This window comes from Neofelis nebulosa, chromosome 6 (genome assembly GCF_028018385.1).
Source record: "Neofelis nebulosa isolate mNeoNeb1 chromosome 6, mNeoNeb1.pri, whole genome shotgun sequence".
Classification (NCBI taxonomy): Eukaryota; Metazoa; Chordata; class Mammalia; order Carnivora; family Felidae; genus Neofelis; species Neofelis nebulosa.
This window is the reverse complement of record NC_080787.1, coordinates 76,638,124-76,659,319: the sequence shown is the minus strand read 5'-3', so window position 1 is coordinate 76,659,319 and position 21,196 is coordinate 76,638,124. Positions and strand designations below refer to the sequence as shown.

General features: G+C 36.3%; 1 long non-coding RNA gene across 1 annotated transcript in view; it reads left to right on the top strand.

Annotated features, from left to right (window-relative positions):
* LOC131514488 (uncharacterized) overlaps nucleotides 1-21,196 on the top strand; it is a 154,340-nt gene that overhangs the window by 12,548 nt on the left and 120,596 nt on the right. Inside the window, exon 2 of the long non-coding RNA XR_009263095.1 lies at nucleotides 6,183-6,268. This is a non-coding gene — a long non-coding RNA (uncharacterized LOC131514488). The remainder of the gene's footprint in view (nucleotides 1-6,182; nucleotides 6,269-21,196) is intronic.

Sequence of the window (21,196 nt, the reverse complement as noted above, 5' to 3'; positions counted from 1 at the left end):
TTCCTCAGAAAATTAAAAATAGACCTACCCTATGACCCAGCAATAGCACTGCTAGGAATTTATCCAAGGGATACAGGAGTACTGATGCATAGGGGCACTTGTACCCCAATGTTTATAGCAGCACTCTCAACAATAGCCAAATTATGGAAAGAGCCTAAATGTCCATCAACTGATGAATGGATAAAGAAATTGTGGTTTATATACACAATGGAATACTACATGGCAATGAGAAAAAATGAAATATGGCCTTTTGTAGCAACGTGGATGGAACTGGAGAGTGTGATGCTAAGTGAAATAAGCCATACAGAGAAAGACAGATACCATATGGTTTCACTCTTATGTGGATCCTGAGAAACGTAACAGAAACCCATGGGGGAGGGGAAGGGAAAAAAAAAAAAAAAAAGAGGTTAGAGTGGGAGAGAGCCAAAGCATAAGAGACTGTTAAAAACTGAGAACAAACTGAGGGTTGATGGGGGGTGGGAGGGAGGGCAGGGTGGGTGATGGGTATTGAGGAGGGCACCTTTTGGGATGAGCACTGGGTGTTGTATGGAAACCAATTTGACAGTAAATTTCATATATTAAAAAATAAATAAATAAATAAATAAATAAATAAATAAAAAAGAAAAAAAAAGTGGCAAAATTTTGATTCTGTCAAGGCCAGTTTGAATCTTAATTTTGTTCTCTTCTGTGTTAACTATCATGCATATGCTTGGAGCTCTGCCAGTTTGATAAATAAATCGTCTTTCTTTTCACAAAATCTGTGGATAGAAAGTTAGACATGACAGAATCAGGAAAAACCATAGAATTCTACATGTCCTTAGAAGTCTTGTGGCATATTATGAAAGATCCTTTTCTAGTCACTGATTAGCACACCTGAGTATGGTCATTCAAACCTAAGCTATCACCTGTGAGGAACTTCATCAAATAGCTTTAAAATCAAGCAGCAGAGTGAAAGGTGATATAGACAGCATGGAGGCTAAGGGTACCAAGCTCAGGCCCCAAAGTGCCAGGGTTTGAACTTGGGCTCTGGCTCTTACCAGTTATTTGAGCTTGCCTTTATTACTTACCTTCTCTGGATTCAATTTCCTCATCTCTAAAGAAGAGTGATGATGATAATGAAGAAGAAGAAAGAGGAGGAGTAGGTGATGGAGGAGGAATAAGAGGAGGTTGAGAGGAATAAGAAACAAACCATACATAGGGTTGTTATAAGGATTAAATAAGTAAATATATCTAACATACTAAGGAAAATACCTGACATATAATAAACACAAAATTGTGACTAAAATTAACCTTACATTTCATAGCATTGTTTAGACCTATCAGCTTTTGTGAAACATACTCTTACCAATCATTGATTTAATTTTTTCAAAAGTAGTAAACCTTAGGATTAATAATTTATTCCAAAAATTTATCTAAAATAAAAATTAAGCCTACTATTGATCATTTAAAATTTTTTTAATGTTTATTTTTGAGAAAGAAAGACAGAGCACGAGTGGGGGAGGGGCAGAGAGAGAGGAAGACACAGAATCCCAAGCAGGTTCCAGGCTCTGAGTTGTCAGCACAGAGCCCCAATGTGGGGTTCAAACTCATGAACTGTGAGATCATGACCTGAGCCAAAGTTGGACATTTAATCGACTGTGCCCACTCAGGAGCCCTGTTAATTTTAAAGACTTTTTTTTTTAAAGTTTATTTATTTTTGACAGGGAGAGAGAGGTAGAGCATGAGTGGGGGAAGGGCATAAAGAGGGAGACACAGAATCTGAAGCAGGCTCCAGGCTCCAAGCTGTTAGCACAGAACCCGACGCGGGACTCGAAGTCACAGTCCGGACCGTGAGATCATGACCTGACCCGAAGTCGGACACTCAATTGACTGAGCCACCCAGGTGCCCCAGGAGCCCTGTTAATTTTAAAATGCAACTTTTCCATTTTTTTAGAGTACATAACATGATGTAAAAGTGTTTTATATATTCTTTTAAAGGCTTATAAGAAGATGAAAATTTTAAGTGATATTATTCTTTTGTATATATTTGAGACTATATTAGTAAAATATGATTTTAAATGTAAAAAAAGAAAGTATGCTTAATCTTGATTATAGTATATTAGAAAGAAAACTTCACTCTTTTTTTAAATTTTTTAATGTTTGTTTCTGAGAGAGAGAGAGAGAGAGAGAGAAAGAGAGAGAGAGGATGAGTGGGGGAGGGGCAGAGAGAGAGGGAGACACCGAATCGAAAACAGCCTCCAGGCTCTGAGCTATCAGCACAGAACCCGCCACTGGGCTCGAACTCATGAACTATGAGATCATGACCCGAGCTGAAGTCGGATGCCCAACAGACTGAGCCACCCAGGCACCCCAACTTTACTGCTTCTTGAACACAACTATCTGGTATTAAAACTGAGACATGCATACCCAATAGTTTTAGATTTTTCAGTTTAAGATTATTATCTCCTTAATTCACATTATTTCACCATAATATTATCAATTCCAAAGTAACCTTTGCTTAAAAATACTGCCTGAATGAACTTTAGGAAGAAAGCTGGCATTGGAAAGCTTCTTTTGAAAGATTTATGAAAACGCCCAGCACTTCTGGGTAATTTTGTGAACAAGAAGAGTGCACTGTTCTTGTTGGAAAGTGCTTGGATTAAATGCAAGTAACAGATTACTTGGAGTCAAAACCAAAACTTTCTTATGTGGTATGAATTCAGCCTACAATGACAGAGGTCAGCAGAGGTCAGACTCAGCTGAGCAGACAGTTGCTCCTTTCTTGGAGTGTAGCAAGGAGGTACCGATCTCACACTCCATATCTGTTGCTTTGTTGCTTGCTTTTGAAAGCCAGCAGAAGGTACCAGAATAGTTTTTTGCCTTCCTTTTTCCTCTTCTTCCCCAATCCAAGTAATCCAGATACCTAAAATGGCAATCCCCAAATCTCCAAACCTAAAATGATACCATGTATAAGTATTGTCATAATTTTGCTATCATTTATTTCTTGTGTGGAATGAATAGGGTACTTTGATATGCTCTTTACTTACCTCTTTGGTTGTCATCAAATGACTTATCTTAAAATGGTTATCTTGTGATAGCTTCATCTCAAATGTTTATGCTGTGATGACAGAGTGAAAGCCAAATACCATCTTCTTTTTATTTTTTATGTTTTAGAGAGAGAGAGAGAGAGAGCATGAGGGCAGAGGGAGGGAGAGAGAGAGAGAGAGAGAGAGAGAGAAAGAGAGAGAATCTTAAGCAGGCTCCATGCTCAGCACAGAGCCTGACGTGGGGCTCAATTCCATGACCCTGGGATTATGACCTGAGCTGAAATCAAGAGTTGGATGCACAACCCACTGAGCCACCCAGGCACCCCCAAATACCATCTTCTTAATCATTATTAACCAAGAAGAACTATAGAGAACATTCATCTGTCAGATCTGCAGACTCTCAACCTTGGGTGGAAAGCTACAGAGGCATAGAGGTAGCTTACCAGCTAGTTTACGTTAAAACTGCCAACACTGATGCCTAGCTCTCAATTCTAAACTGCACAGGAATGTTAAAATTAAATTTCCATGACTACTGTATTTTCAATAGTGAATTTTCCTTATCTTAGTTCTCTATCATCTTGAACTCATTTCCCCTCATATTTGCAATTCAAATAGGTAGAATGAAGGGCACTGCAGGTATAATGAGATAAGGAATAGGGTGAATAGGAAAAGAATCTGTGGGTAGATATGACTATTGACTTTTAGCCATGTAATTGATTTAAAGACTAACAATAGAAGCCAAAAAACAAAAGTGTTTTCTTCAATAAAGTATCTGCTTTTATGTTAGAATTTATGGAATTCTTCACCTAGATATCTTTACTGTAGTTGGTATTACTAGTCTTATCTTGATACGTCTTTCTTATACTGTGCTGAGGTAGGTCAAGGGCAATTCACAGGTGGGAACACATCAGAGCACTGTAAACAAAACTTAAAAATGAAATGAAAGTAAAGAGTATAAGTTTTGGACCCACATCTAGGCAGCCTCATGTGCATGCCTAACTCAGCCAGCTTCCTGGTGAGATTGAATAGTTCTTATCCTTATTAATAGTCTCAGCTTTTTTCCTTCTCTCTTTTCTCTCTAAAACAAGTATAAGTCCTGCTTCTCAGGATCTTGATGAAGATTTAGTTAACTGGCATATGTAAAATTTCTAAAATCACTAGATACTTCATAAATGTGTCTTGCCTTCCTCTGATGCCCTGATATTTTTGGTAAAGTTATACTGAATACTTATTAATTAAAATTACATTTTCATTTTATTACAGTGTATGCTAAACATTTAGCCTTTGGTTTAGGAAGTATATATTTCATCTTATAATATGAAAATCTACATGAAACAAATGTTGCTGGTTCAGAGTTAATGCTGGGCACTTTCAAGCTGAGAGTAACAATTTTAATAATAATGAACTCTAAGATAAAAATTCCAACACTATATTATCTCGGTTATGTGTATTTACACAGAAAGAAACCTTTTCTTTTCTTTTTTTTGTTTTTTTTTTTTTTACATTTCCTACTGATAATGAGGGAAAACTACTTAAAATTCATATCAATAAGAAAATGCTATAATGAAAGTGTTAATAAAAATTAACAGTAGAATTAACAGTAGAATACGGTTGTGTATTTTTTTCTTTCACCAAAAGACATTTGATTTTTCATGTCAATACATTGACTTACTTTAAAATGGCTCAGAAAATAACAACTTAAACTACAATTATTTGAGGTTTAACTTAAAATTTGTTAGCTGAAATAAATACAAATCCCTTATTATAGTTGCATTATAACAATGTGTATGGTACCAAGAAAACATGATTTTTTTGTTTCTACTGAAAAATATATCCATCACATCTCAGATAATCCAATAAGTGCAACCAGATTGAAACATTGTCAGAACACCAAGATTTAAAATTAGAAATGGGAAAAACTAGTTTAGAAGTCATTGAATATCTTTAACCAAGGGTTGATGGAAAATAAGGAGGAGCACATGAAGTCCCAAATGATAAAATTACTATTTGTTCCTTTATAATTACTCCTCACTGGATGTCCTACCATTAAAGTAACTGGGATCCAAAGTATTACAGAATTATTTTGCATAAAATGAAAAGAATTTCATATCCATAAATTTGTCGAAAAGTCAGTAATGACTTTAATTTGGTTTAACAGATTCTTTTATACATGGTGTGATAGAATTAACAGCTTTTTTCACTTTTGTCTTTTGGAGAAAAAAAGGAAAAGAAAACAGCATTCTTTTATTTTTTTTAAATAATGATCTTAAGTGGTTGGTACCTAGAATAAAATGAGCCTAACTTACTTCTTACAAACAACTTCCCCGATAATTTCTTATGAAATTCAGATTACTGAAAAAGTTATTTAATGGAAGAAATGGGGTTTTGAAAACATTTAGAGCATTTTGAACATTATTTTTAAAGAAGTTGTTATCCTTTTGCTTAAATTCCAGTTCGTTTTTGGAGAGAAACACATTGATCTCGCAACCACACCATACTTGGAGTCTGTAGTTACAAACCCCTGTCCTTCACCCTGCTATACGACAGTTTAATCTTAATGAAATAGTTACATTTCATTAAGTAAAGCTTTATATCAATATTTTGGAACATGAGTTCCTTTTTCATGAAAATAATAGCCATTAAATTCCCAGTTTAGGTCAACAACCTCTCTGGAACCAGTGCTATATAGTGAGACTATAAACACCCAAGGCTGTAGAAGCTTCCTCAAGAGCAGAAATACAGGATGAAGGGATGCACTGGGAGGGTGGGGTCACAAGTGGCAAAGATGATGAAACAGAAACCAGATTCAGTAAAGCATTAGAGACAGTAATGCTGCCTAACAGTTAACAAATATTTACTCTCATAGGTACTACTTCTTATGACTCTATGTACTTTACATATACTAAAATATTTAATCATTATAAAATTCCTATGAAGAAGATGACATTACTGTGCCTATGGTCCAGGGGAGGAAACTGAGGCATATAGTAGTTAAAAAACTTACTCAAGTTTACATGTCTATAAAGTAGTAGGACTAGAATTCAGATCGTGATAGCCTGGTGCCAAAATTCCTGCTCTTAACCACTCCACCCTAATGCCTCTTGGCATTATAGCAAGTACCATGATCACAGTGTCTTCTCTCTTTCATCTCTCTAGAGTCACCAGAAGTATGCTGACCCACACCTCTGCAGTTTCTCAAGACAGCAGTTATTCCTCACTTGTTCTTAACTGGAGAACTTAAGGTATGTTTTTTTTTATGTGGGATGAGGGCAATTCTCTTTGCGCCAATTTCTGTGTAGGTCAAGTATGGAAGTAATCTCATATTAATATATACACATATACACACATATGCATACATACATGCATATATGTACATACATATACATGCGTGTACATATGTGTATATGTATATAATGCATATATATGAAACACCTTAATAAAAATAGTATTATTTGGTGTTTACTATGTGTGAAACATATGACTTAAGTGGATAACCTTCTCTTAATAAATTGACTCAAAACTGTTTTATAAATACTTTTACCTTGTGTTATTCTTTCAATCACTTCAATTAGTCACAAGCTTTGCCATCTGAAAGTTACCATGTCAGATTTTGTGAATCCGTGTAATACGATGAATGTGGCCTAGTTTCTGCCTTCAAGAAGTCTACACTGTATTTCTCAAGATAAAACTTCTAAACAAATACATATTGGGCAGAAGGTAATGAGTTTTGTAAGAAATATACACATTAACTATTATAAGACTTTTATAGAATAGAGACATTCTTTCCACATAAAAATACAAAGCAAAGATTTCACAGAGATGATGAAATTTGATGTGGGCCCTAAGTAATTTTGGAAAGGATTTTGATGGGCTTTGTATATAACCAGGACCTCTACTTTCAGAAACTTACTCCATGAGTTTGAGCAAAAGAGTAACTTGCTAGAAGGATATTGAGAAGCAGTGATCTCTAGGAATGCTAGAGAATCATGCTACAGTGCAATACAGCCAGATGTAAGACCTCCCAATCATGCTTTGAGAATGAGCTCCTGTTCATGCCACAGTATACTACTGTCACAGCAACCTTGGGAACACTTTCTTGCTATAACAACCTCTGCCACCAGAGAAAATTCCTCCTGGTTCTTCTTTTTTGCATCGATATTCACAGATTAAAAAAGCAGGGACTATCACGAGTGTCCATATTCATGCTACAAAGGAAAAGAAGAGCAACTATCTGGCATCTTTCCAGTGAGAGGATGGCTGAGCACCTTGCCAAGATTCCCAGGGGGTTCAGATGCCCTATGATCTAAAGAGTGGCCACAGTTAGTCAAAGGTGGAGGGAGAATAGAAGAGTATTCCCTGAAGCACAAAAGGCATCAGAGAAAGCATCAATATAAAGCTGCCTGCAGTGTCGCCGGAGAAATGAGCATCATGTGGTATTTCTGCAGTGTAACAGTCCATGGAAAGGGTTGGAAGAAGTGATGGGAAAGCAGAAAAGACTAGAATGGAAACTAGGTCAGATTATAGACCTTGTTAATTATCAAGCAAAGGAATTTAGTGTTTTTTTTAAAATCTGTAATGGGGAGTCATGGAGGCTTTGAGCGGGGGAGGGGGGAGATTTGGCTTGGCGCATGTAAGCCTTATTGACAAAGAGAAATTTATTTGACACTTGGTTCTTTTTGATGCTAATTTCTGCTGTTAGGATTTGCTTTATGAAATGCTTTAGTCTGAATTTCTAACAAGATAACTTGGAGATTTCATCTTCTTCCAATATGATTTTGATTTTGAATAATACATGAGAAAGAATGACATAAAATCATTTTCATATCCCATGTCTCATGAGATGTTTTAAAAAAGTCCTCATAGTAAGTGACATTTCAAAGAATTTGGCTGGTTTGAATATTAGCAGATGCCCCCCACCCAAAGTATGACCTAAAAGGGCATTTCATCAACTGCTATAAATTATAGTTTTCATGGGTCTTTTGGTCTCTTGGAAAATCACTTTGCTATTTCATTTTTTCTTTCTTCTCCTCTTCCCTTTTTTCTACCATTAAATTAAATTTGAATATGACCACTGTGCACTGTTGCTGAGCTTTAGTTTATTATCCATTTAAAACATCTGTTCTTCTTTAATTTATGTGTTATTTTACTTCATAAAAAGATTTTGGAGGGAAATATCCAAAGCAAGTCATATCTCAGGTTAGTAAAAAAAGAAACGGAGGGGACAGGTTAGAATGGGGACAAGAAGAAAACATGCTAAGCCCGAGGGAAAGGTAGTTTCTGTGATGCTGCTTCACATTGACGCAACTTGCTTGAATTTAAGGCAGAAAGAGAAACAGTGAAAGAGATTATCACCACAGTTGAGCTTCATAGTTTTGAAGGAACATTTTCTAAGCACTAAAATCTCAAATGTGTGACTTTATGCAAGGCACGTGGAGTGGTTTAAAGAGCAATCTCATCAACATTTTAAAAAATACAGAAGCAAATTTCACAGGATTAGTTATTGAAAGTTCATTTTTCCGTGATATTTAGAAATAAACAACTTCTAGATATTTGTAAACAAGATCAGTTCTGGGAAATGAATACATGTATGGAGATGTAATTTGAAAATATTTGTATGAAGGAAGCAAAAACGAGCCTGAGAAAATATGCTGTAGAGGGTCCATAGGTAAGATGTTAGCTTTTTCATTCCTTCCTTCCTTTTTCATTTCTGACTCTTATTCATTTCTTCTGTTAGTAGTTATACATTTATACTATTGGAACTATTTCTGATTAATAAGAAAACCATGGTGTCATTAACACATATGAAAGACTTAATCTATTGATCGTGGCCAAAGGAAAATGCTTTTAATCATAGACAAGTATTTTGGAGAGGAATTTCCTATCTGTTTAACTAGCTTATGATTACTTTTATCCCTTAATATACCACAGCACATGTGGTAGGCACTTACATTTTCTAAATAAATGACTATGTTTTAACTGTCATTAACCATAATATGTTTTTAAGTTTTGTCTATAGGATACTTTTCTTATTTGCTTCATCAGATCTAATTCAGTTATAAAATAGCTATAAATTAGAGTGGTCTAAATGTATTTTCTTGAGATTATCAAATAGGATGTTTTCCACATTAACAATCATGGCCCCACTTGATTTCACTTGATGCTAAAAGCACTGTTGCATTGATGGAGATTAAGTTGCCAGATGATAGAGTTCCTCAATAAGGACTCCTGTTAACTTTTACTTTCCTGTGGCAAAATGAACAAAGACAAACATGGAAATAGTAATTTGGCTGTACTTTTTCAAGAGAAAGATCATTTCCAAGGCTTAGATAAATGGCACATGTCACCAGTCCTATGCTATATTTAATGTTTAATTCCAAATGAAAGTTCATATCTTTCTAACTGTAAGCATTAGACCTATAACAAACCTCAATTATGATTATGTTGCCCTTTCACTGGTTTTTTTACTTCTTTGGATATTTTCTCTAAGTGACTTATTTCACTAACTTAAGCCCAGAGCAACTTCCTGTTTATAAAGAACATAATGGAACAAAAATGGTCACTTAGGTTTAGGGATTTATTGTCTTAGGATGGTGACCAAATAAATTAAGCTTCAGTGGCATTGCAAAAGGAATTAATGTCCACTGAAGTTTTTTAAAATAGTTTACATATTTTAATCAAAGCAAGCTTCACTTTAAATTTAAACAATTTTAAATTAGTGCAAATCTAATTATACAATCCATATTGTAAAGACACTTAACTGACAGAACCACCCAGGTGTCCCTAGGTTTAACCCTTTTGTGTAGTGACAGTCCCTGGAATGTGCCTGTAGGGACTGTAGAAGATTATGTTGTTTATCTATTAAAATTTCCAACACTATCCTGTACCACTTTTAGGATTCTAAATACACATACACACACACACACTTATATTATATATAAATTATTATAAATTATATATAATATATTGTAATATATATTGCAAATATTAATATGCAATATATTATATGTTATATAATATATTTTATAATATATTTAATATATATTATATATTATATAGTATATAATATATATAATATATTTTAAATATATTTTTAAAAATATATATTTATATTTTTATATATTTTATATATATTTCACTGAAGTTTCCATTAGTGATCTCTCTACCAATATATATATATTGAAATTTGAAAGCTGGTCATGAAATGAAGCTTCATGTGGTCTGTTTACTAGCTCATAAAATACTAATGACTATCTTACACATAATAGTCTCTTAGTGTTTATGCATTTACTAGAGCCTGAGGCCTTTCTATGACATAGACTTTAAATACACAATTAGTTGAGACCATTCCAGTAAATAGAATCATTGTAATTGTTAAAATTGTTAACCTCTATACATTCTATGTATTCATGTGGACAGAGGACCATCACAGATTGGCACCTGAGAAGTGTTAACAGTAAAATTGCCTTTCATGTTGACTGTATCACCCTAAATATCCTTGTGTTTCTGCTGAAAATCCATCTCTTTAGAAGTGCTACTGTGTGTGTGTGTGTGTGTGTGTGTGTGTGTGTGTGTGTATGTGTGTGTGTATTTAGAATCCTAAAAGTGGTACAGGATAGTGTTGGAAATTCTAACAGGTAACCAACAGGATCTTCTACAGTCCCTACAGGCACATTCCAGGGGCTGCCACGATATAAAAAGGTTAACCCTAGGGGCACCTGGGTGGCTCTGTTGGTTAAGTGTCGACTCTTTAAAAAAAAAATTAATGTTTATTTATTTTTGAGAGAGAGAGAGACAGAGTGTGAGCAGGAGAGGGGCAGAGAGAGAGGGAGACACAGAATCTGAAGTGGACTCCTGTCTGAGCTGTCAGCACAGAGCCCGACGTAAGTGTCTGACTCTTGATCTTGGCTTCGGTCATGATCTCACCATTTGTGGATTCGAGTCCTGCATCAGGCTCTGCACTGCCAGCATGGAGCCAGCTTGGGATTCTGTCTTTCTTCTCTCTGCCCCTACCCTGCTTGCTTTCACTCTCAAAATAGATAAATAACCTTTAAAAAAAGGATAATCCTAGAATAAGCTGGTCTAGATGCTTTAGCAGACAAAATTCAGGAGATGGGAGCTGAGTGTTTTCCAAGTAGTATTTCTGTTATAGTGTCCAAGAAACTGCTGGCAAGTTAGTAGTGGGAAGGAAATCAAAGTAGATATCTATCAGAAAATATCCAGGAACAGTTAGGAAGGGAGGAGAATTAAACCAGGATGATTTCAATGTCAGGGTGGGTTTAGAGGGAATATCTTCAAGGGGTATGACCTCCAAATTCAGAATTCAGGTTCTTACAAGGGCTAATAGGCCAGATGGACGATTAGGACTCTGAAGGCAAGGCTCTCAAAACCTGTCTTACCTGTTTTCAAAGTGGCCTGACCCAAGGTACCTGGTCTGGAGAGCCAGGTCAGACACCTGGGAAGCTGACAGTTTATGAGTGAAGAATGCAATTTTAAAACAATCTGTTCTTTGAATGCCTTCATGGGAGATGATTGATGGTTGCTTTACTGAGTGTGGGGATCAGGTCATTCCTAGTTTCAGGGCTCCCTCTACTTTCAACTAATTATCAGCTCAACTGTGCCTTTCTTATAAAGATGGCATTCACCATTTTTCTCAAAAAGAAGATAAATGAGTTTAAACCATGTTTCCCTTTGGTAGAGTATAATGTTTCAGTGACAGCAAGGATTTTTTTTTAACGTTTATTTATTTTGAGAGAGAGTGCATGTGCGCGACGGGAAGGAGGTGGGGAGGAGGAACAGAAAGAGAGGAGAGAGAATCCCAAGCAGGCTTTGCATTGTCAGCTCAGAGCTCGAAAAGGGCTGATCATGACCTGAGCTGAGACCAAGAGTTGGACGCTCAACTGACTGAGCCACCCAGGTGCCCCAGTAACATCAAGGATTTTTAATTTTCATTCCCATGAAAGATTTTCTCACTGAAGTTTCCGTTAGTGATCTCTCTACCAGTTATGTGCCTGCTCACCACTATTTATTTCTGCTGTACCTACGATATATTTTCTAGGCTCAACAACAAGTCCCATCTATGTCAGCTATGCCATTGCTACCAAATTGCTCCACTAATGTGATGTCCAGAGTGACCACAATGCTGCTCTGCCAGGGTGGGCAGCTCTGCTAAAACCTAGAAAGTGCTGATGGAGCAGAGGGGAGACACTGCCATGAGTCAGGAGGAGGCAGCATGCATGACTTTTTTTTGGATCTGCACTGTGCCATAATGCCATACCACCACCCTCTGCCACCACTGAGCTTGGGACACTACTCTGTTACATATGCTTGTTCTGATACCACTAAGAGACTGTTTTGCAGACCCTAACTCTGTATGTCTTTCAAGTTTTATGCAAAGAGGTTCCTTCCTTTAAAAAAAATCCAATTTTACAAATGAAAAGTGTATAATTTGAGGAATTTGCCAATGGCCATATAATATAGAAGTGATAGAGATATGATTTACAACCAGCCATCTGAATTAAGAGTGTCTATGCTTGGACAATTATGCTACTTAGTTCCAGGTAATCTGTAACTGAACTGAGCTACTCCATGGAAGTTTCTTCTCTTACAATGATTTATTTCAGTCCCTCATTAAAATAGATTCCTATTAACCCAGACCCACTTTAAAATATCCAGAAATACCCAACGAGGGCTTGATTTCAATAATTCCAGTATACGAATATTGGAAAATATTTATTGCCACTCCATTTTGGGCCTCTGTCTATTGTGCATTCCTGCAAGCGGATCATACTTCCTGCCCTTTGATGTCTGTCTTTGTTCACGTGACCAGCTTTGGCCAATGAAATTTAATAGAATTTGTTTGAGCTATTTCACAGCAGAAGTTTGAAGAGTCATCTCTATTTTCTCTCTATTTCAAGACCAGAATGTACAGGTAGAATTTACAGCCTGGATCCCAGCATGAAAAAGATGTGGACCAGAGCTGAAATTGACTGAAAAAAGACATGAGGGAGGAAAGAAACTGTGATTTTGTAAGGACTTTGAGATTGTTTATCATCAAGCATAACTTAGCTTAAGTTGGCTGAGAGAGGAGTCAACACAATCTTAGATCCCTGGGAAGGTCACTTGCTGCCTAGGTCTCTTCTGGGTCTGATAAAGGATCATTCTTCAGAGAAACAATCATCCTCTCTCTGAAGATATGGCTTCATTCTTCATTCATTCATTACTCAGGTAAACGTAATAGGAAAGAGCAACTGACTTGGTTGTGGTACAGGGAAGTAGAGGAAGAAGTCAAAGGTGCCGTCCATGTTTGCATGAGATGCTCAATTACTAATTTGCCTTCTCCACCCTGCTCCTTCTTGGTCAAGTCCACCACAGTTGGATTTTCAATGATGTTGATTCATCCTTGAAAACTTCATGTTAACCTTTGACCATAAAGTATGTAAGAACTAGATAAACCTAGATCTGCAAATTGCTAGCTTTGTCATCTTAAGAATGTTAACTATCATTCAGATCCTCAAGATTTTCTTTTTTTTTTTAATTTTTTTTCAACGTTTATTTATTTTTGGGACAGAGAGAGACAGAGCATGAACGGGGGAGGGGCAGAGAGAGAGGGAGACACAGAATCGGAAACAGGCTCCAGGCTCTGAGCCATCAGCCCAGAGCCTGATGCGGGGCTCAAACTCACGGACCGCGAGATCGTGACCTGGCTGAAGTTGGACGCCCAACCGAATGCGCCACCCAGGCGCACCCAGATCCTCAAGATTTTCAATGTGGACTACTGCAATAACCATTTTCCTTGTCTTCATTTCAGCTCCCTCTAGTCCCTCTCACTCTTGCCAAGTTTGTCTTTGTAAATAACATATCTGTTTATATCACTTACTTGCTTAACATCCTTCAATAAGTACTTATTGCCTACTAGACAAATCCTAAATTCTTTGACAAGGCACACAAAACTTCCATGAACTGGCCCCTACCTACACCTTCAATTTTATGTCTTGATGTTTTACCTGAACTTTGTGTTCTAGCAATGTTGAACTATTTGCATTTCCCTAGATGACACCAGGGTTTTCTGTCTTCCATCTCCAAACCTCAATATATGCTGCCCCCTCTGGCTTGTCTGTCCATCCACTCAAAACTCTTGCCTTCCTGACCTTCAAGTCTGTAATCTCAGCCAGAACTGCTTCAAGCATGTGGAAAAACATTTCTTATTTCCCATTAGTTAGTGTATATAGGATTGTGCTTTCTTAAACACGGGGGGTGGGGGGGGATCCAAGATTTAAGTATGAGATTAGGGATGGCCTTTTCACAATGAAAAGAGGCAGTCTAGACTTCTCTTTTCAGACAAGTAATGTTCCATGAGGTTCAATTAAACTCCTTAGTGTCTTACATTTAGTAAAATATATTTCTCTAACTAACTTTGTTTGTGATGCATATTTCTATCAAAGACTTCAAGCAGAAGGGAGCTGATACTGTGACTGTTATAGACCTGGGATGAAGTCATTCTTAATGTCACCTAAACACACATTAAACTGTTTTGTAATTCATGATTTGCAGGCTTTCCCTCAATTGTAAACTGTGATGAGCTTCAAGATCTTAAACAGGATCTTTTTTTCATCTTTGGAACTCTAGTGCCTAACTGATTATAGGTTATTTATAAATATTTTATTTTGATTTATCTCCAGAATAGAGTAAAAATCAGATTTGACTAATATTTACTGGATTCTGCTTACTAGACACACTGTATTAGGCACTTTGGCATGTTATTTTTACAGAATTTTTAGAAATTCTATTCTTATTTTTATTTTATAGCGAAAGAAACAGAATCTTTAGAGTATAAATTATACAAAATCACATAATAAAAAAAGAGCCAGAATTGGAACTCAGGCCTCTCTGGGTCTGTGTTTTGTTATTTTTACCATATTAGAGTCTGACTTTATTACTGAAAAAGACTACTCACACAAATACCTTATGACCTAATCTCTAAAAGGAAGAAAAAAATTAACAGTTCAAAGTATTTTTCAAGTTTTTTAAAATAAATTTGAAACATCAGATTTTCAAGTTAATGCTCAAATCATACATTCAAAGAAACCTCAAGAATTAAAACAGCCTCTCAGGAAATACTACTTGAATATTTATAAATTCCATGGCTGAGCCCCAAGCAGAAGGCAGGAGGACAGGATCATCACTTAATGGGCTGGCTCCTGCCTACACACTCAGCAGTATTTGTCCCTGTGGTATCAGCACAGGTAAAGCTCCCTAGCCTTCATTTTCACCATGGAGTAGCACTTGGTTACATGTCAGAAATCTAGAATACTCAAAAAGATACGTTAGCTCCCCCATTGCTCTCTTTCCATCTGTCCCTCGTGATTTCTGTATGCTTAGGAGTGGCTTCCTACATGCGAACCTGAAAGCATTCATAGGTGACTGTCATTCAATATACCCTGAATGGGGGACCTCTGTGAGACCTCCTCAGTGCTCCAGTGTGTCTTGCTGTAGGCCTGAGAACCAAGTAGCCACAGACAACTCTGTCAGCAGTAAAGTCAGTCACTTGGGTCATGCTGCGCAAGGGGTTCGAGAGGATCAACACAAAAGAGCCTGGGCTGTAAAAGAAAGATACTGGCTTTGGGGTTTGACAGATTCAGCTTTTACCTCTGCACTGCCACCCATTCATTATGTGACTGTGAGGAAATGCCCAGAAGGCTCATTCCTAGACGAGATGGAGGCTCAGTGCACTGGAGACAACAGAAACACTGATTGTATCGCAGTATTGATTCACACATATTTTTCTCTGATGGAATTTTCATAGTAGGTAGAAGGTCCACCAACAAGGAAAAGATTACTTAGTGGTCTTTCCTAAAGGCAATGATTGAAGGTTAAAGGAACAGTGTCAAGAAGGGCAAGAATGTTGAAACTCATTAGGAAAAAAAAAAAAAAAAGAATAGAAGCTTAACATTTTGTGCTTTATAGGAAGTCAAAGACTATAAACCAGGCACTATGACAATAAGACAGCAAAAGTCTTCATAAATTTTGTAGACTGTCCCAATTTGTTCATTTAGTTATTACTTTTTTACCTTCTCCATTATTATTCACATGTAAGCCTTTAAAATCTGAAAAGGAAGTGGGGAACACAAAAAGAAAGAGGGGAATCAGAAATGTTACATCTTACCATTTCAACACAGTCAGACTTGGAAGAAACATATCTTTTGCAATTGAGACATCTACAGAGAGGAGAAGAGAAGAGGATGAATTCCCCAAGACCCATGGAACAGAAAGAAAAGAAAGAAAAGGAACTAAGAAATAACGAGGCTCATGTGAGACAACCAGGCATTTCTCCTGGAGGATAACTTGCCATCTTTAAGCCTCAGTTCTCCCTTTTTTAAAATGGGAATAGTCACTGCTCTGTCACAGTGTTTCCTTGATGTTTATTGGATAACATATGTTGCACCTAGAATTTTTCCTATCACATAATAATTCAGAGCAGAATTGGGTTTGGTACAGTCAGCAAATATTAGTCCCCTTCTCTACAGTAAGTGTTTATTTCTTTATTTGCTTATCTGTGGTGATATTTACTTATTTTAAAGCTCAGGTCCTAGTGGAGTCTTGTGACTTTGTCTTTCTTTCAAAGGAAGCACAGTAACTGGATGGACTGTCTCTGTGGATTTGCTCTTATATGACTCTTTCTCAAGACCTCATATACAGCCATATCCCTCAAGATTCTTAGTAAAGAAATGAAATTCTTTAAGAAGTACCTGTACCAGTCTCTCTCTTCTGCAAGACCAGTGCAAGGGGACAAATGGAAGCTCATATATCTTATACCTAAACACTTAAATTCATAAACAGCCAAAAAAATATTTTATAAATTATATTCTACTTTCTCCCCTTGAGAAAATATCCTCATAATAACAAAATGCATTAAGCAATGATTTTTACCTGATTAAAACTAATCAAAATACTTCAAACTACTGAATTTAATTTTTATTGCACATGTCTGAATGTCTTGTTGATGTACTAATATTCTAATGAGTAACTTCAAAAAGACAAAATAATCATAATTTATCATACATTTGTTCATAACATTTATTTTTATTGCCTTCATTTTAGCAAAATCACTAATTGTGCTGGTCAAAATCAAGATTTCTATATAATTTATGTTCTACTAATAGTAATGCCTAATTAGGCATCCATTACTAAATTTTAGATAATTTTGTTTAATGAGCTTTAGTTTGGAGAATCTGCCTTGTTGAGACAGAAGCAACTAGATTTGTCAAAAGCCATACTTAAAGCCGTACTCAAATTTGAAATGAACAAAAAATTCTAGATATCACTTTAAGATATCACTTCAAAACACAATAATCTGGGTCATATGTGATAAATGGTTGGTAAGCAGAAGTGTTATGAGATATTTTGATTTCATCACATAATTTTCTATATTTGACTTCCATAAGTACTTAAAGCACTATCTCCATCCATACATAATCAGTATTACACTTCACATATGTTTTCAAGGTTTAATGTATACATAAATATATAAAAATACATGTACAAATGCATACATAAAATTTTAGAGTAACATGAATTATTTGATATCGCAGATTTTTCTTAATTGCCATTTGTAAAATTATGCCAATTTGTGAGTATCTCTGGAGCAACAGATTAGAAAATAAAGCAAGAAATGGATGTTTGCCACTACTAGAAAGATACACTTCTTCATGCAAGAAACCACATTCATGCAGTTGAAAAGAAAGGATTTGACCAGTTAATGAATTTGTCTTTTCTCTTACTTGTGCGCTCTGTTCATCTTCTGCCCTGAAGCAGCGTCGGCATCTGAGGTTTTCAGTGACTCAACCCACAAACTTCCAGCTCATTCAGACACAGGTGCTTGTCTGAATGGTGCTAGTCATAAGACGAGATATTTAGGGTTGTGGGTCATAGTACATTAGTACTGGTGCTGGGTCCTGAGTGACAGAGAACCCATGGGCATCTCAATAAATTTATTTTCTGTGTGTTTGTGATATGTGGGGCTTTCTACAGTAGTGATTCCAAGATAAGGATCCTGTGGAGAACAGTGTTATAGTGTTAATAAAGTGGTCAAATTAGCTCATTGAGGAAGTGATGGGGCCAAAAGTTATGAATAGATGGAGTGTGCCATGTGGCTATATGAAGGAAGAGAATTCGAGGCTGAGGGAATGGCCAGAGCAAAAGCTGTGAAGCTGGAAGTGTGACAGCTGTGTTGATGGTTTGGCATGGATTCCAGTATGGCTGAAGTTTATGTGAAAGAGAGTGGTAGGAGAGGGGAGGCCACTGGAGGGTTCAAATCAGAAGGTTGATAGGATTTTATTTATGTATGACATCAGCAGGCAGAGTCATCTTCCTAAAGCACAGCTCTGATCATCTCCCCTCTTCTCCAACCTTTAATAATTCCCTACTACTTAAAAAATAAATGTATAAATGTTCATTCTTTCTAGGCTACCTCTTAGTCCAGTCCATATGCATTGAGATTTTGTTAACTAACTATGTGGGAATGTGTTTCATTGTTCCAAAGAGTATATGAATCATGTTATTGTGTTTATTCCTTTAAAGGTAATTTGCCTTAGACACCATAAACTTGTATAATACCATTGCTGAGAAACAAGTATTATGCAGTTATTTCAATACAAGTTGAGTGCTTGGAAAACACAAGACCATTAGTTATTTAACATACTGAGAGATGGTAGCTAAATGACATCCAAAGTGATAGGAAGTTTGTTTCTGGTGAGGAATAAAGTGCACAATTCAACTAACAAGAAAAATACCACAAAAGAACAAGGTTATAAAAACTCAAATTGTCAGAGGGAAAGAGCAAATATAGTATCAAAATAATGAGATAGTTCTTACAGGCAGCAATATCTACTTCCACCAAACTGAAAACTTTCAGCCAAATACAGCAAGATACTGTTAGAATTTTAGTATTTTTATGAATAGATGGTTTAAACTATTTTGGATGCATTAGCTGCCTAACATTTCAACTGAGAGATATTTGTTCTCTAACATTTCATTCAACATTAACACACTTAGAAGTAGAAACACCACTTTCACTTGGATGTGGTTATTGTGAAGGCTGAGAGAAAGAAGCATAACTGAATATGATAGTATAGAATAGGTAATCAACCATTGTTTAGTCTATTACTAGTCTATTAAGACAGTTCTGAGTAATGGTATACAGCAATTATTTATTTTCCCCATATAGCTTCCCATTATCTACATATTCTCTCTTGTCTTTTTCCCTTGTCCTCATCCCCCAGAGCCTTCAGAGTTTTAACCCTTCTCCTCTCCCTGGGGTCTTGAGTCTCAGGGTCAATAATTTCCATTTGGAACTGGAGGTCCATGAGGAGAATGGGGATTGGATGGAACTGGTAATATTTCAGATCCTTCTGCATGAGAGTGAAATATTTACAAAACAAGCATATGTCTTCCTTGTTAATATTGACTAGCTATCATGGCATAATTACAATGTATAATTATGCTAATTAAGTCATCCTTGCTTTTCTCCATTGTAGTAAACAGATTCAGTTCTATTATTTTAGCATTGCACAGGCTGGGACTTTAGAAGGGATATAGAAAAGGACCCCACACCAGGATGAGAAGAAAAATGTATTCAACTACATGTCTTATTAAATGCCATAGTGATTACACAAAAAATAATTTGCAGTCCCTTTTGGGTAGAGAGTCCCTTTTGGGTAGCTATGAGAACTTACAGCCATTACTTTAGATATTTTAATATGGCTTTAAAATATTCCAATTGGTAATATGGAAACCATCAAATTGACTAGAAGATTATCTTCACTTTGTGTTTAAATGTAGCCTTTCCCTGAAATACATAGACGTTAAGAAATTGAAAATAGGGGCGCCTGGGTGGCTCAGTTGGTTGAGCATCCGACCTCGGCTCAGGTCATGATGTCACGATTCTCAAGTTGGGGCCCTGGGTCGGTCTCTGTGCTGACAGCTCGGAGCCTGGAGCCTGCTTCCGATTCTGTGTCTCCCTCTCTCTCTGCCCCTCCCCTGCTCATGCTCTGTCTCTCTCTCTGTCTCAAAAATAAATAAAACATTAAAAAAAATAGAAAATAACTTCTAGTAATCACAAGGACTGAAGCAGTTCTGAATTGCTCACCACAAAGTCATCTTAAGAAAAATGACTTCTATGGAATTGCTTTAAGAATGTGAAATCACATACTGAAATAATTCACTCTTTTCCAAAGAAGAATATACTTTGTATTTTGCTTAACACACCATGGCGCTTTATATAAAGTGATGTACTAGGAAGATATGATGAAATGAGCAATGAAGTTAAAAGTAGGGCTCTTAGATTCTCCTCCCCTTGCTGCCATCACTCTCCTCTGCATCCTTCAGGTTGCAGGTCACTCTCAACACATCAGCTCCTTACACTGAAACTGAACAGGTTGGATTAAGGCATTGTTTTCTTGGGTTAGTATTTTGAAATTTAGGTTTCCACATAAGAGTCCCAGAATGGTGAATAGTGGGGTATGGGAGGAGTGGCAGGTTGAATAGTGGATTCAATCCCCATGTCAAAAAGGCAGCTCCACTTTATCTTTTATTTTTGGACTTCAGTTATGATTTTTTTTTTTTGGAAAAAAAAATTCCCCCATTAAAACTGCTTACAAACCACAATTCTCTTTAAACTTTAAATTTAGTTTACATCTATCTTTATTAATTAGCATACAGTGTTGATGTGTGATAGACATAAACTTTGTGAAGGTAGAACAAGTGAAGGCAGGCAGTAAAAAACCATTTCAATATAAATGAAGAACGAGTCCTTTAAAATATACTTTTTCTAAGAATTTTATTCCATGAAATGTTTTCATGATCAAATAAATTTAGAAAATGCTGTAAATCTCCTTGAGATTTGCAGTGTACATTAACTGATTAAAGACACTGGTAAGTCTTTTATATTTTGTTCAACCCAGAGTTCCCCGGTCTTATTAGATGACAGAACTTCATTTTAGCGTATCTGTTACTCATTTATGGAAACATGCTGCCATAGGGAAATAGAAGTGAGGCAGAAAGAAGATACCTTATTTTCCACTGTCTCTGTAGCCAATACTTGGTGAAATCATCCAGAACATTAGTGAGCTTTACATTCACTTATTTTCTGACATAGACATCTTGGGTTCTTGCTA